Source organism: Hemicordylus capensis, chromosome 4 (assembly GCF_027244095.1).
Source record: "Hemicordylus capensis ecotype Gifberg chromosome 4, rHemCap1.1.pri, whole genome shotgun sequence".
Classification (NCBI taxonomy): domain Eukaryota; kingdom Metazoa; phylum Chordata; class Lepidosauria; order Squamata; family Cordylidae; genus Hemicordylus; species Hemicordylus capensis.
Genome location: NC_069660.1, coordinates 112,982,202 through 112,999,639, shown reverse-complemented (window position 1 = coordinate 112,999,639; position 17,438 = coordinate 112,982,202).

Here is a 17,438-nt window from a genome sequence, read left to right as displayed (position 1 = left end):
GCAAGGATGTTTTTAGCTTGCATCATAGGCAGAGAGGGGAAAGTAGAGGTGTACCCCAGCATGTCCCATTGAGGTGAGGCAGGATGGTGGCAGCATGCAGGAGGGAAACTCGAGGGTGCCCATGGTAGGAGGCAGCTTGCCACCCCAGAGCCCCTCCTCATGCTGATGCCTCAACTTGCCTCATGGATGGGTAGACCCTGGGCATTCCCTGTCCACAATTATATGTAGACATCTATCATTCCTACAGCCAAGGGTGTAGCTATAATTGAGCAAAAGGATTCAAAGAACACGGGCCCCCAGCTCCTGAGGGCCCTCCAGCTCCACCACTCCCTATTTTCTTCATTATCTCTCTCGCTCTGGGGGGCCACCAGAGAGAGGGATGAACACAGGCCCCCCTCTCCCCTAGCTATGTCCCTGCGACAGCAGGTCTGACATAATTCTTCTAGGCAGTTATCCTTGTTGACCAATAGGAGCCAAGTCTGACTGAAGCTTTTCCTGAAGCCTACTTCAACATTTTTCACAATATCAAACCATTAATATCATAGGGACATAGGAAGCTGCCATATACCAAGCCAGACCATTGGTCTATCTAGCTCAGTATTGTCTACACAGACAAGCAGCAGCTTCTCCAGCGTTGCAGGGAGGAATCTCTCTCTGCCCTGTCTTGGAGACAGGATGGATTTGATTTAAATCAAATTGATTTAAATCATGATTTAAATCACTAGTCAGTAAGATTGGATTTAAATCATGGTTTTTTAACATAAAGACTCATTCTTGCTAGTATAATCTTAATATTTACTTAATATTTAGATGAAGTTTTCATTTTTGGTCCTCTTCTAGATAGAAAAACTTTCCAAAATAATCTTACAGAAACCTCTGGAAGAGCATGACATTGTGAAAGTCCATTCACAATGTCATGCTCTTCCAGAGGTTTCTGTAAGATTATTTTGGAAAGTTTTTCTATCTAGAAGAGGACCAATGGAATTTATTTACCAAAAAATTTAAACATTGCTTACATACAGCCTCATGCTACATAATTAAAAACTAATCCTTATTTCATTACGAATACCTTTGGACTATAATGTATCTTAAATAGAAAACTATCTTCAGATAGATTTTTTCCTCAAAAAGCATTTTATTTTTTAAAAAAATCTGATTTAAATTAAAAAATCTGATTTAAATAAAAAAATTAAATCAAAGAAATCCAATTTAAATCAGAAAAGTAAAAAAAAAATCATTTATTTTTATCCACCCTGCTTGGAGATGACAGAGAGGGACCTTGGATCCTAGATGCTCTTCCCAGAGTGGATCCATCCCCTAAAGGGAATATCTTACAGTGCTCACATGTAGTCTCCCATTCAAAATACAACCAGAGTGGACCCTGCTTAGCTAAGGGGACACGTCATGCTTGCTAGCACAAGACCAGCTCTCCTCTTAAAGTAAAGTCTACAGCTTTCCTTTCAGTAGTCACTTGGAAAGAGATGTTGATTCCTGAAAACTTCAGGCTAATCCTGGAGGGCTGTCTACCCTACTTACCAAAAATCTGAAAAGAAGCATATTTCTTTCAAACGTGTAAATGTTCAAGTTTGTTGCACTAGAATGTTTAGATGGCATAATCTTCATTGTTTCATTGGTGGTATCCATGCTTCGGGGGGGAAAGTAGAATCAGTCCTATGTCTCCAGATAGTCTCTGGACTATAACATATAAAGACATTTATTTTATTTTAGAGATTTAATGTGCTGCCCTTCAGATCCATGGCCTATATTTTTAACATGAAAAGAGCTTTACAGGTCATATTCATGCGCACAATAAACCAGTAGGCAGTTCACTATGTGGATTAGTTTTCCATTTTACAATTAAGAAGCATCCAAGACCTGATAACCTGTCCAAGTACACTTGGCAAGGGGCTTAATCCAAAGTCTGCAAAACCAAATCCAACATTCCATCCACTGCATTACACAGCTTCTTTCTTTTTTTTTAACTTTTCAGAGACTTATTTTTTTCCTAAACAAAATCATCTGTACTGAACAGTATAAATGCTCCAAGAACAACTATTTTGAAATGTGTCAATGTGTTAAAGTAATTAAACTCTGCTATACTTCAGTTACAGCTAATAAAATTACCTCTGTCAATATCTTAAATGTCTCAGATGGGAATTCCAGAAGACTCCTTAGATGACCAGCTCTTCCTGTTGATTCATTACACTGTGTGTGTGTGTGTGTGTGTGTGTGTGTGTGTGTGTGTGTGTGTGTGTGTGTGTGTAGGGATGTCACAACATTTCAACCCGAAATGTGCCATTTTGAGTGTTTTGAGATTTAAAAAAAAGGCCCTTAAAATATTTTGAGCTCAGAACAAAACAATTTGATTTGAGCTCAGAACAAAACAATCCTGTTTCGAGTAAAAACATTTCAACATTTCAAGCGCCATTTTGGAGGCCTGTTTTTCCCTTGCTGATTGGATCACAAAAGGAGGGAGTTTCAAAACATATTCAAAGTACTAGGAGGCAGAAAGAGCCCTATTAGTTCTTCTCATGATAAAAATCTAGGCTCCTAATAGTCTCTAATTGAGTTCTGCGTCTCGTGAGCCTCCGCTGTTGTGGAGTCAGTGGTGTTTGATTGCATAGCTCCTCTTCGGATTGGTCCTTCACGATTTCTGCTGTCTCAGGTTGTTGTGCCTGCTCTAAATCATTAGCTGGATCTACCACAGCCATTTCATGAACACTGACAGCCGGGCTCTGCCCCTCAGACACTCCTGAATCGGCTGGAAAGTTGACAGCTTCCCCTTCCTCCTCACTGTCGGAGCTCGAGGGTGTGACACTTGGCTTGTAGACAAGAGACTTCTTGGTTATTCTTGCTGTGGGGCGAGGAATCAGGGGTTATCTCTGTCTGTGAACCCCAGCACCAGCTTTTCATCGGAAGCCTTGCCTGCAACACTCTCCAGCAACGGATTCTAGCCTCGCCCATATCCATTTGGCCACAACGAGATCCAGTAATATGCCTCTTCAAAGAAGCACCCTTTGCCTCCAAATTCCCTCCCTTTCACTAAGCCCTGGCGTTTTGCCATTCCCCCTTCTAAGCAACTCCCTCCCTCTTCTCCTTTCCAGTTAGTCTATCTCTTGCTAGTTAGAAGTAACTACTGAGATGGCATGCATCCCCACACATATGATAGTTAGGAACACTGCTTTGCTTTTACTAGTAGCCCTGATTGATTGTTTTGTTTCCTGCTCATTTAGATTGATGTCGTTGCTCTGACAAGCTTTTATTCTCAATAAAGCCCATTGAATTATGTGAGATTGTTTTGGTCTTCTTTCTACCTTTGAGCCCAGAACATACATGGTCACCATATAAAGAACTGTTACTTTGTGACACTGGTAAAACAAGTCTAATTTCCTATGCTAGCTCCGGAGCATATCTAGTGTAAAAATCAGGCTGGGCTCACAACAATCCTGATCTATCCTATTCAAGAGAGGCACACTATAGGGCTCACACTTTCTCTGCCTCCTAGTCCCTTTGAATACATTTTAAAGCTCCCTCCTTGTGTATTCCCCCTCCCTTCTTCCTTCCCCCAGCCAATGGGGGTACAGGTGCCCATGACAATACTTGATCTGTATGATAACAAGCCAATCAAGATGCAAGGAGATCTCGAACCAATCGGAAGCCAGTGCCATAAATTAGCAAGGGGGGAATTAGCAATTAGCAAGGGGGAAACAGGCCTCCAAAATGGTGCTGGAAAGTTTCGACTTGAAATAGGGTTGTTTTGTTCCGAGCTTGAAACTATCAGTTTATTTAAAAGGCACTTTGTTGTGAGTTCAAATCCCCGCTGGTAACACCTATATCAGGCAGCAGCAATATAGGAAGGTGCTGAAAGGCATCATATCACACTACACAGAAGAAGGCAATGGTAAACCCCTCCTGTATTCTACCAACAAAAACCACATGGCTCTGTGATCACCAGGAGTCGACACTGACTCGAGAGTAGTTTACCTTTAACAGCAGAGAACTGCTATTTTACCTGGTAAGTAATAGCAAGAACAGAGTGTGATATCGTTGCACTACAAAATTATAGAACTGAAGACTCGTGACATGACCACAGCATTCATTCATTCTTTGGGGGGGGGGAGACAAAGAACATATGTCAATTACTCATACAAAAATCAGTTTTAATGCTTAGACATAGACAAGGGAGACATGGGTACAAATTTCCACTCTGCCATGAAGTTCAGTGGGAGCTCTTGGTTAATACACATCATCCTAACCGACCCCACATACTTAGTGACCATTCTCATATGGTTGCTGGGAGAATAAAATGTGTGTGGTGGAAAGGCAAACTGTATGTTCCACCCTGAGATCCTTGCCAGGGGATAAAAATGGGATAAACATACAATACAAAACGTTGCATTCTAACTGTAGCTTTTATACTTGAGCAGCAAAGTCTGCATTGATTTCTCCAACAATTGTTTTCATATCTGAAATATCACAGATACCATTATTCTTAGCATTTACCATTCCACCAGTTGATTTAACTGATTTAAGAGCTGCCTATAAAATAATTCAAAAATAGGCTTACACCTACACTCAATTACCTATGGGACTTGGAGGGTGCTACTGAAATTTATGTATTTATTTATTTACATTCCGTTTATATAGCACCCTTCCTAGAGTGGCTCAGGGCAGTTTATACTGATGTGGATTTCAGTGACTTCTCTGCATTCCCATATCTAAAACTACATTCTGGTACTACATTCTCATTATCTAAAACAAGCAGAGGAATTTTCATACATACGTACACACACACACACACACACACACACACACACACCTTCCATGGGTTCACTGAATACAGGGAGATGGAAGTGGGATCACTCCTTCTGGTTCTGTCACCCAGGGGTAGCCTTTCCATAAGGCTAAATGAGCGGCTTGGGGTGCCACCAGGCTGTTGAAAAGCCCCACTGCTGCCTTCAGAACAGCTCTTTGGCCTGAGCTGACCTTTCGCAAGGATTGCTTCTCCTCACAAAGCTTGCAAGAAGTGCAAGGAGAGAAGAGAAGGCTGCTGCCAACCTTCCCTCCTTCCTGCTCTCTGTGCCACTTTCAAAGCTTGCAAAGGTTGGATTTGAAAGGTTGCTGGACTCTATCACAGTTTTGGGCCAAGGCAACTTGTGGTGCTTGCAATACCTTGGGCCAACTCTGCCATTGCGGCCTGTTCATTTATCACTAGTGTAAATGGAGCCTATATGTTACAGCTGCACACGTGGAGGTCCCTTTTATGCTAACAGGGGACATCAGGCATGAAGCTACAGTTGAGCAGATGCATCCAAAGACCACATGTTGCCCAACCTCCGGAGCCACCTCGCCCTGCCTCAGGGGCGACCTTGCTTGCCTGTCCCACCTCCCCAACTCTGCTAGCCAGCTTGCCAGCCATGCCTGCTGCTTCCCACTGCCATTCTTCTCCTTGCAGCACACCATGCTGCCCATCCCCTATGACACATGGCATTCCTGCAGGCCACTGCTGCTTCCCAGCCACTCAGAGTTCTGACCCCAAGACGGCTGGGAACGAGGGTGTGCATGCCCTCTTCGTTCACAGCTGCCTTGGAGTCGGAGCCAACTGGCCCTGGAAGTAGGAGCATGCCTCCACTGTTTCTGGGAGTGGGGAGGCCACTGCTGCTGTGCCTCCATCTCTGCTACCACTGCCATCATTGCCACTGGCAGAGGCCACCGAACTCCAGGATATGGAGGATGCCACTGCCGCTGCTGCCACCATGGGAGGGCTGCCCATGAGAACACGGGCCAGTCACACCCTTCCTACGCCACTGGTGGACATGTTTGGGTTAGGATCAGTAGATCCAATGCCTCCTCTGTCCTTATGTATACAAATAGGCCCCAGACACCTGTAAAAACCTTGTGAGAATAAATAATTTATGCATAAATTATTTTACCACTGCGCCACCAGAGCCCCTGGTGGCGCAGTGGTAAAACTGCCGCCCTGTAACCAGAAGGTTACAAGTTCGATCCTGACCAGGGGCTCAAGGTTGACTCAGCCTTCCATCCTTCCGAGGTTGGTAAAATGAGTACCCAGAATGTTGGGGGCAATATGCTAAATCATTGTAAACCGCTTAGAGAGCTCCGGCTATAGAGCGGTATATAAATGTAAGTGCTATTGCTATTGCTATAAGCCATGGCATTACAATTAATGTACATCTCGTACAATTGCATATTTTCTGAGTGACCTGCCACTAGTCAACAGCATTTGGGAAATAGTGTTATTTAAAGCCTAAGTGACCTATAGACATCTATTTTATGTTATTATCTATCTATCTGTCTGTCATATTTATATATCACCTGATATGTGGATCTTCTTTCTATTGCAGAAGAGTAACTATATTTGTCTGTTGCTACAAACTATCACTTTAAGTAACACATTTATTCTGCCCACTTAATGGGCCCACGAAACCTTATGCCACAATGGATTTGTGAGTTGCAAAGGTGCACAAGAAGCTTTGTTGTATGAATTGCTGTTTATTGAACATTCTGCACATTTTTAGCTTTTAAAGTCTGAAGATTTCAGAGAAGGATGATGTAGTAAAGAATTTATATAGGGGCTTTTTTACATGGTCTCTGGTTCTGACTTTTTTACATGGTCTCTGGTCTGACTTGAAGAGAATTATCAGAAAACATATATAAAATATTACATAAAAACATAACATATATAAAATATAAACTATTACAAAATCGTTGCTTCCGGGCCACTGAACAAATCCTTTTGATGGAGTATGTGAAATGGCATGTGTATGTAACGGGGTGACCCTAGGTTCTATTGAAACCTTTACAGAATTTTTACCTATAGCCGGCATCGCCTAGAATTATCCATATATATAATTCTCCTAGGTGTGCCTTTAGAACGTGCGTCCCGGCAGCCCAGCTGATTGGCTGGGCTGCGTGGGTGCCTGATTGGTCCTGGCGCACCCAGGAGAATTGCCTGGCCAGGCGGCTGCAGAGGCAAGGCGGCGGGCCCGGCCGCGGCGGAGGCAAGGCAGTGGGCCCGGCCGCAGTGACGGGGGCACTCTCGGCCCGGACGTGGCGGCGGCGGGGGCACTCTCGGCCCAGCGGCGGGGGCACTCTCGGTCCGGCTGCGGCGGCGGCAGCAGTGGGGGCACTCTCGGCCCAGCTGCAGCAGCGGCACTCTCAACTAGAGACGCAGATGTTCTGCGCCCGGGCCCACTAGTATCAACATGTTTCTTCAAAGAAACGGTCATGTGAATGCACTGCAGCCAGAGAGAGTGCAAACAAAAAAGCAATAAATTGACGAGGAAAATAAGATTGGCATAATAAATAAAGAAAAATCAAAGGCACAAAGATCAACTGGACAGCTACAGTCTGGAAAAAGAACAGTTCTGCCAAGTATATAAAGGAGAATTACTTGCAAATGAATAGCAGGACTGGATAAGATGAACAAAAGAAAAATGACATTGCAGGAATTTTTTTCCCCTGGGTCACCCAAAGTGAGTGTTCATAGAAAGGTGTTTCAATGTTTCAACATTTGACTAAGGTTTAACTTATGGGGGTTAGCAGAGAAATTACTTAACAAGATGGCAGGCATAGTTACTAGGCCTGTTCAAAGCTTTGGTGGCTGATTTGATTCCAAAGCAACATCATATGAGATTAACTCTAGAGAGTCTTCATTATATGATTATTCTGCATGCTCTGGTCTAGGGCAGTGGTTCCCAACGTGGGGTCCTCCAGATGTTGCTGAACTACAACTCCCAGATGCTGGAAATTGTAGTCCAACAACGCCTAAAGGACCCCAGGTTGGGAACCACTGATCTAGAGGATTCTTTATGCATTACTATGTATCTCTGTATGTACATTTATGTAGAAAATCTGGCTGATTTCCATGTTTGGTGATATGAAGAAAATTTTATCTTTGGACAGAATGGTCAATACCCTGTTCAAATGGGCTTGCCACACCCATTAAATGTGATGTAGAGTTATTTGTTCTCTGAGTACATTTCTGAAGTGTATCTGCTCTTTTCTTATGGCACACCATGATCTCAATTGCATGAACTGATTTAAAGGAAATGATTAATTTGATGTATTCCCTAAAAGACATTGGCCTGAATGAACTTTTGGCCAGTTTTAGTTCTAGAATTCTGCAGTGTGATGATGTCACATTCTGCTCTGACTACTGCTCAGAACAGGAATGAAAATGCAAAACTGAAACTGACTCCAGACTGTGTGCAGTTGTATGCTCCACTTCCAGGTAAAATGTGTTGAATTAGATTACTTCATGGATCACAGTAGCCTCACATTTACAGATATTATTTCTGATTAAATACAATAAATCAGATGAAGTATGGATAAACTCAAAAATAGTTTCCTGTCGAGCACCTTTCACATAATTTTTATATCATATAAATGTTTTCTTTTTATAAATCACTTGCAATTTATTTGAACAAAACTTTTCAACTATTTACTCCTATCCTTCCTGCTCTAGAGAAGATGATTCATCCTCAGAGTTGGTAAAATTCTAAGGGGAGCTATAGCTTTCAAATACACTCTTACTGTACTGTAAAAACATGAACAATGTATTGTTCTTCAGCTGTTACAGTTGAACCAGGAAGCATCAACACATGGAAGTTGCTGCTGCTGCTCCAGGTGCTAGCACCAGCTGAGGTCTGTTTGTCATGCACATGAGGAAAGGGCAATTGTCCCTAGGCTCTAAAATGCCCTTTCCAGACCCCTCCTTCCACACCTTGCACCCTCCTTCCAGTGCAGTGATTTTCCTAACACCAGGGGTGTAACTATAATTGAGAGGATGGGTTCAAAGAGCCCAGGACCCGCCAGCTCCTGAGGGCTCCCCAGCTCCACCCCTCCCTATTTTCTTCATTGCCTCCCACACTTCAAAGGGTTAGGGTGAACACGGGAAGAGGGGTGAACACAGGCTCACTCTCCCCTAGCTATGCCCGTGCCTAACGCACCCCGCCCCTCAGGTCGTTCTTATCACATGCAGGTATATGGAGCTTAGAATGAATCTTATGTTTATGAATTTTAAACTGGGCTGTGTTTGGTTGTTGTGCTTTTGCTTTATTATAATATCTTCACTAACAACTTCACTATTCATGTCTTCATTATAACATCTTCACTATTAATAATTAAGTATATTAATATACATATATACTGCTTTTCTCTCTCTCTCTCTCTCTCTCTCACACACACACACCCTTCTCAAAAGCATTTTACATAGCAAAAGGAATAAGAAAATGGTTCTCTGCCCCCAAATGGCTGTCCTCAAAAAAGACCATGGCTTTTCAGAAAAATTGCTCTACACTTACAGTGTATAGTGTACACTTACAGTACATAGAGATAGCATTCGCATGCGATATAACTGCATGCATGCAAGTGGTGGTGCAGTCCAGGAAAATGTTTGCCACTTGAGGTGGACTTGTGGGGGAGGTGGGGCAAGGGAGCATCAGATCAGATCTCACCTCACACACACCCTGAAAATTAAAACTCACATACCAGCAGTACATAGAGATAGCATTTACATGTTATCTGTTTTTATAAGCTTTTAGTGGAATGAAATACCCACTTTATTTCACTCTTTTGCACAAGGTTACACACAGCAAAACTGAGAAGTAAGCACTCCCCTCTCCCTCACCAAAAGTACATTTTGTGGTCTGTTGTTATATACTTGCTTCAAAACAAGATTTTGTAAAATGAATAATAGGGACTTGTTTTTAAAGATTTATGGACTGATTGATTGATTCAATTTCTATACTGCCCTTCCAAAAATGGCTCAGGGCAGCTTATATAGAGAAATAATAAATAAATAAGATGGATCCCTGTCCCCAAAGGGCTCACAATCTAAAAATAAACATAAGACACACACCAGCAACAGTCACTGGAGGTCCTGTGCTGGGCATGGATAGGGCCAGTTACTCTCCCTCTGCTAAATAAAGAGAATCGCCACGGTAAAAGGTGCCTCTTTGCCAAGTTAGCAGGGGATAATAGATGCCTCTTTGCCCTGCCATTGAAGTCCTTGCTTATTCTTAAATTCTAAAAAAAACTGAGTCACCATCAAATTGGTGGTAGGTATGTACTTTCCTATATTGCTTGACAAGGCAATCCTAAACTAATTTTTATGAGGAACTTGTATTTGCCCACTTGTCTGTGAGGGAACGTGAATAACTTCTTAAATACAACTGGAAGTTTTTCACATGGGGCTTTTAAAGCCCTTTAACTTGCATCTCACACGGTCGCTGCACTGGTTGCTTGTTCACTTCCAGGTCCAATTCAAAGTGCTGGTTCTCACCTACAAAACCCTTATGGCCTTAGCACGTGTATATCTCCAGGATTGTGTCTCTCAGCCAGTTGTATACCAACCTGTGAATTCTTCTCAGCTGGCCCTCCTTAGTGTTCCAGGCCATGGTGTAGTGCGTGGTGCCTGAGCCTGTAGGAGGACCTTCTCTGTGGCTGCCCCTCTTCTTTGGAACACTCTTTCTTCCCCCAGATTCATTCAGCCCCCTCCCTGGCTGCTTTTAAGGCCCTTAAGACCTGTTTTGCCGGGCATTTGCCTTTTAATTATTATTTATTATTTCTTGTTTACACAGTCAGACAGGTGTTATTGACTGGTTTGATTTATCCAGACATCGAGTCCTTCCCAAGGACCTGGGATGCCAGAATCTTATTGTCAATGTTGTTGCTGCTGTTATAGATATCGTCGCAGAATATAGGCTGTTCCCAGTAAAGATGCTTTTTGTAATTGGCTGGTGGTGATTTCTGTGGCCCCTGTGGTGTTGAGGTGATCTTCAAGTTGTTTTGGAACTGCACCCAGGGCGCCAATTACCACTGGGATTATTTTGGTCTTCTTCTGCCACAGCCTTTCAGTTTCAATTTGTAGATCTTTGTATTTTGTGATTTTTTCTATTTCTTTTTCTTCTATTCTGCTATCCCCTGGTATTGCTATATTGATTATTTTGACTTGTTTTTCTTTCTTCTCGACTACAGTTATATCTGGTGTATTGTGTGGCAGATGTTTGTCTGTTTGTAGTCAAAAGTCCCATAATATTTTTACATCTTCATTTTCTTCAACTTTTTCAATTTTATGGTCCCACCAATTTTTGGCTACAGGTAGCTTGTATTTTTTTGCAGAAAAATACAATTTTTTGCAGTGTATCATCCCTGCTACCTTGTCATGCCTTTGTTTGCAGTAGTAGTAGTAGTTGTTGTTTTAATTAATTGTGATTGGTATTGTTGTTCAACACCTAGAGTCTTTGGAGGAGGCGGTATATAATAAAATTTTAATAAATAAATAATCCCCAGAATGGAGGTGGTGTGTTCACATATCGGTTCACATATTGGTACCCCTAAGTCCCTATGAATTATCAGGGAACAGTTCACACACAATTTGAGTTTTTCACAGCACATTAGAGCGTAGCCCAATTTATATCCAGAGTTAAAAAATCCACTATTTGTGTCATTTTGGGGGGACAACTTCGAGTTCTCAGTAAAGCATCCCAGTAAGCCTGTGGTAAAGCCTGCTGTGTGTAAAAGTCCCTGGAGGCTTTAAACACAGGGCTTCTGCGCCCACAGAGCCATGTGGTTTTCTTTGGTAGAGTACAGGATGGGTTTACCATTGCCTCCTCCTGTTCAGTATGAGATGATGCCTTTCAGCATCTTCCCATATCGCTGCTGCCCGATATAGTACCAGCGGAGATTTAAACTGGCAACCATCTGCTGTTAGTCAAGCATTTCCCCACTGTGCCACTTAAGGAAGCTACCCCAATTAAATTATGTGGAAATTACTGCCTTTCAGTTTTCCACCACTTATACACTTTGTTTTTAATGTTTAAATTGGATTGGATCGTCTGCTGTTTTGAACTGGCCCTCCTTTTGTACTTGAAATATTAACTTCTGCTTTTACACTTCTTGTTTTATTGTATTACTAGATGAAGGCTCATCAAAATAGGCAGAATAACAGGGAACATTCCCTCTTTACTTGTGTTAGTCTTCTTTCCCTCCCTCCTTTCTTTTTCCTTGTGCCTCTTCTCCTCTTCCAGGCTTATATTTCTGGTCTCCACCTCTCCATTTTTGTTTCTGCCTTCCACTGCCTCTTTCCCAGCACTTCTGCGATTTCATTCAACTGCTAGTAACAGCTTTTGTTTTTTGTGAGTGTTTCCATTGTGGGCAGCTGCATTTTTAACTATGGTTTAGAATGTCCATGATGCAGTTTATCAGATGGCCAGAAGATGTCACTGGTCAACATAGACAAAAGTTTGAGCGGTATATAAATGTGATGAATGAATGCATGAATGAATAAACATGACCATTGTGAAAACGAAAGAAAGTATCAATAGGGGAAACACAGAAAAATGAAACATTGCTGCCTGCTTGCCTTAGCACAGGTCTGATCATCCACTGAAAGGAACATAACTTATTGTAAGGGTAATGAAGCTTCTGAGATGGTGGTTTTCTATGGCAGGGGTGAACAATGGAATTTAGGTCAGATTGAATTTCCTAACCTTTAACTAACCAGAAAGAGAAGGGAAGAATGGGTTCCAAGCATTAGCAACCAACCTACGGCACACACTTGGAAATTATATATGTAATATTTTGGATTTTATTTTATTTTATTATTGTAATTTTTAGTATATACACCTTGGGACAAAATGAAAGGTGATTAACGCATACTAAATACATGCACATAATTTGGGAGGTACAACACTTACCTTCCTGATTGCTTCTGCTTGCATTTGCTTTCAGATGAACTTTGAAACACACTTCAATAAAGATAATAAAAATAATATAACCATAGCAGTAATGCTTAGGATTCGTGTTCAAGTGCTTGTATGTTTCTTGGACCCTTTCCCCAGACTCTCTATATTTCTTCACTAATAGTTCACCATGAACCCAAAGCTGGATGGATGTTCCTATTAATTTCTGGTCTTCAATATTCTGATGTAGTCTGTAACTGCCTTGAAATAACCAAATAAAATGGTTCAGTGGAGAAATTCATTGAAAATGAAATACAGTGTGATATATAATGAGTTAAAGAAAATATTTAAAATGACATTTCCTAAGAGGCCAGAATCCTTCCTGCTGGGAATAATACAAGGTGCAATTTCTACAATTAATTCAACGTTTTTTATGTACGCTTCTACGGCGGCTAGAATTATATATGCACAGAAATGGAAGATTAATGAACCCCTTCAAAAGAAGATTGGCTGATAAAAAATTTGGAATATGCGGAGATGGCAAAACTTACAACACTATTAAGAGACCAAAATTTGGAATGCTTCAAAGAAGATTGGAAACCATTCTTGTTGTATCTAAAGAACTATTTTCCTACTATGGACTTTACAGCAGGGTTCAAAATTTAGTAAAAAACTGCAGGTTGGGTAGATTAGCTGTGTTTGTAAGGGTTTAAATTTATGTTTTGAACTATTATTATAGCAAGGGTAAACTTTATAGCTGATGATTCACGAAGAGATGTGTGCGGGAAGTCCACTTTTGTTTATTTGTAATCAATGACAATATTATTATTGTTAAAATTAATAAAAATTGAATTTGGGGGGAAAAGAAAATGAAATACAGTGCAAGGTCAAATCTTTAAAATGCATTTTTTATGGCTGAAAAGGGTGGAAACACTCTTTGGAAGTATAATATTTTACACTGTAGCATTTTAGGACCTTCTGAGCTACAAACTTAATGAAGGTCAGATTCCAAACTTATTTTCTTCATCTCTTTGGCCTTAAAGATGCAAACAGCAGCTATAAATTGATGTCATTTGCTGACAATGGAAGGCTGCAACTACCAGGCAATAGAATCTATGACAATGATAAATTATTGTAAACATTAAAAATAAGAAATTTAGTAATGAGAAACCTCCCCCAAATGTGGATGGACATAGATTATGAGATGGGAGAGAGAAGGAGAGAAGTATCTAAACTAGCAACATAATTCAATAAGGAAACTAAATTTAAAAAGCCAATTAAAAGGTAACAAACTCAGTACATTGAGTAGTAGGGACAGAACAAATAAGCATTGTGTTTCAAAACCAGGAGTGGAGGGCAACAAAAAGGATGTTTTATAGTGTGTAAGATACTGTACAACTGAGCTCACCACAGCGAAGAGAATGTGCATTGTTTGCCTTTTTATCATTCAAGTGTTATTGAAACAGGCTACAAAAGTGCATGATTCATGTCATTTTATACTGGCTGAGTAGTGCCAGCTATAGTTAAAAAGAGGAGTGGCTGCAAAATTCTACCATAATAAGTCCTGAATATTCTATTGGTCATAAAATACTCTCAATCTGCCTGAAAATCTGCAGATATCAGGTGACGTGAAGCCACCCTCCCAAAACTGACCCTTACACTTTGGGAAACAAGCATTTGTTCCTTTCTAGCCATCAGATAACAAAACATTTAATTTTTAATGTCCTTTTAAACTTTTTTTAAAAAATTCAGATACTATATATGCAGAAGCATAATCTTTTGAAACTTTGAAAAAATTCATCCAGTATTTCCTCAGTTATTAACCTCTGAATTCCCCATAAAAACAGGGTAATGGGTGTTAAGGTTACTGATCAGCAACTTTACCACTAAGGGTTCTGAATCCAGAAGCAGGAGGGCCAAGTCCAGTCAAGTTCCTGTTCCAAAATTAGATGAGTATATTAAGGAGAGTCTATTAGTGAGCTAAATAAATGTTCCCTTTCCTCCTTTTCCTTTATGATTGCTTGTTTCCTTCCTCCACAAGGTGGTAGAAAGGTGGCAGGGATCCTTGCAAGGGCATGCAGGTTGACAGTGAGATGCCAAGGGATGTTGGAAGGCATGCAGTGCAGAAGCAACATGACAGATTGACTTGTGAAGGCCTCCGAGGCAGTGGTAGGGCCAAGGGGGGCCTTGCAAGGATGTGTGAGGTTGTGGCAATGTGCTGGCAAATGGACATGTGGGGACATGCAAGATAATGGTGGGATGGCAAATGGTCTTGCAAAGACGTGAGGTGATGGTGGGTGGTGAACTGCAAGAGCATACAAAGGCTGGCAGGGTGGCAAATGAACTTGCATGGGCATGCAAGCACTGCAGCTGGGTGATGGTGGTGAAGTGGCAAATGGACTTGCAAGGGCATATGTACTGATAGCAAGGTAGTGAATGGACTTGGCTGGGCACATGAGTTAATGGTAGAGTCGCAGATGCCATCCTCAGTCCTCACTCAGCTAGCCAATCACATTTGCCGTATTTTCTAGAAGACAAGAGGGGGGCAAGTCCAAATTGGTTCAGGGCTCCATTTTGTCTCCAACGCTTTCTAACATCTACATGAAACTGCTAGGAGAGATTATGAGGGCATTTGGTGCATGGTGTTATCAGTACACTGATGACACCCAAATCTACTTCTCCAGCTCAGCTTCATCAGGCTTCATCAGGCAATGGCATAACTTCCCTAAATCCATCCAGTATTTGATAGATACTGCCTAAAGGCAATAATGGGCTGGATGAGAGATAACAAACTGAGACTGAATCTAAACAAGACAGAAGTGCTTACTGTAGGAATCCGCAGTTCAGGAAATGGATCTGCTAGTTCTAGATGGGATTACACTCCCCCAGAAGGAGCAGGTTCACAGTTTGGGAGTACTTCTGGACCCAACCCTCTCTCTGATACCTCAGGTGGAGGTGGTGGCCGGGGTGCTTTTTATCAGCTTCGACTGGTTCACCAACGGCACCCTTTCCTGGGCGACCTTAAGGTAGTGGTGCACATGCTGGTAACTTCCAGACTTGACTACTGCAATGCATTCTACGTGGGGCTACCATTGTACGTAGTCAGAAACTGCAATTGGTGCAGAATGCTGCTGCCAGATTGGTCTCCAGGACATCTGTAGAGACCATATTACTCCAATTCTAAGAGATCTTCACTGGCTACCAATAGGTTTCCAGCCAAAATACAAAGTGCTGGTTATTACCTATAAAGTCCTTAATGGCTTGGGCCCATAGTATTTAAAAGAATGCCTTCTTCGTTATGAACCTCACCGCCTATTAAGATCTTCAGGGGAGGTTTGTCTGAGGGGGCTGCCAGCTCATCTGCTGGCGACTCAAAGGCATGCCTTCTCTGTAGTTGCCCCAGGACTGTGGAATGCACTTCCTGCCGAGATTAGATCTGCTCCATCCCTGTTGGCTTGAGGAAACAGCTGAAGACACATCTCTTCAGTCAAGCTTTTTAGTTAGTTGGTGTTTGTATGGATATTTTAATCTGGTTTGTATATGTTTTAACTGTTACATTACTGGTTTGTTTTATTCTTGGTTCGGTTTATGCTGAAAACTACCTAGAGACTTCGGTAGTGGGTAGTATACAAATTTAAATAATAATAATAATAATAATAATGCCTAGAGAGCTACTTCAGATACACCTGGGAGCTACCTAAAGTTGGTCATTGTCCAACAGAACCTGTCCAATAGCATCCAGACTGCCATTTGTTTACACATTTCTAAGGATTAATTTCATATGAAATATTCTCATATGCTATGGTCAGGGGCTGGAGCTGCCACAGCAGGTAGCCACCATGCTCACTCACCATTCAGCTCTGTAGTGGCCACCCACTCACTACCATTGCCACCAATTGCTCCTGGGCACCGCCGCTGGTCTCCAGAGTGGTCCCCTGCCCACCACCGCAAGCACCACCAGTTGTCTCCCATTATATCACTGTAACACAGTATAATTACAGCACACGTGGCGCCTGTTATCTCTGGGATAGACTCACACCACGGCGGTGACATCATTATACCATGTTGTGCCAGTATAATGGGAAGCAATCGGCGGCAACAGCAGTGGGTGATCACAGCACTTCCAGAGGCCAGCAGTGAGTAGGCAAGGAGCGACTGGCAGTGGCAGTGTGCTGCCATGGTGACCAGCAGCATGTGGACAGGTAAGCAGGGGCTGTGGCAGGTGAGTGGCAATGGGCCACCAAAATATTTAGACACAAGCCTCCACCAACATCACTCTGCTGGCTGGGGCTTAGCTCTTTTATTCACCTGAAAGATCTAAGTAAAACTGCATCTAGTTGCTGAGACCAATGGTCTAATTGTTAAGGCCTGTATTGCATAATCACATGTTCACAATGAAATGTTTCAGAATATTTTGCCGTCATTAACATTCTTATAAATGTTTTAGTGGCCTCTTTTTAAAAAGATATTCTGTTTTAATAAGCAACCTTACCGAGAAATATTGCCAATGGCTGATCCAATGAAAAATATGTCCACAGGTCAACATGGAGTATTTTTAATAATTAAAAATGCTTTTTCTTTTAGAAACAAATGGGACACAATATTTAACAAACAGCAACCATGAATATCTTAATGGTTTTTTAAACCATATGAATTTTTAAATACTGTAGGCCAGAATATTTAAAAAAACAGCATTCATTTCCTTAACAAATCCACGAAGGACACATTATG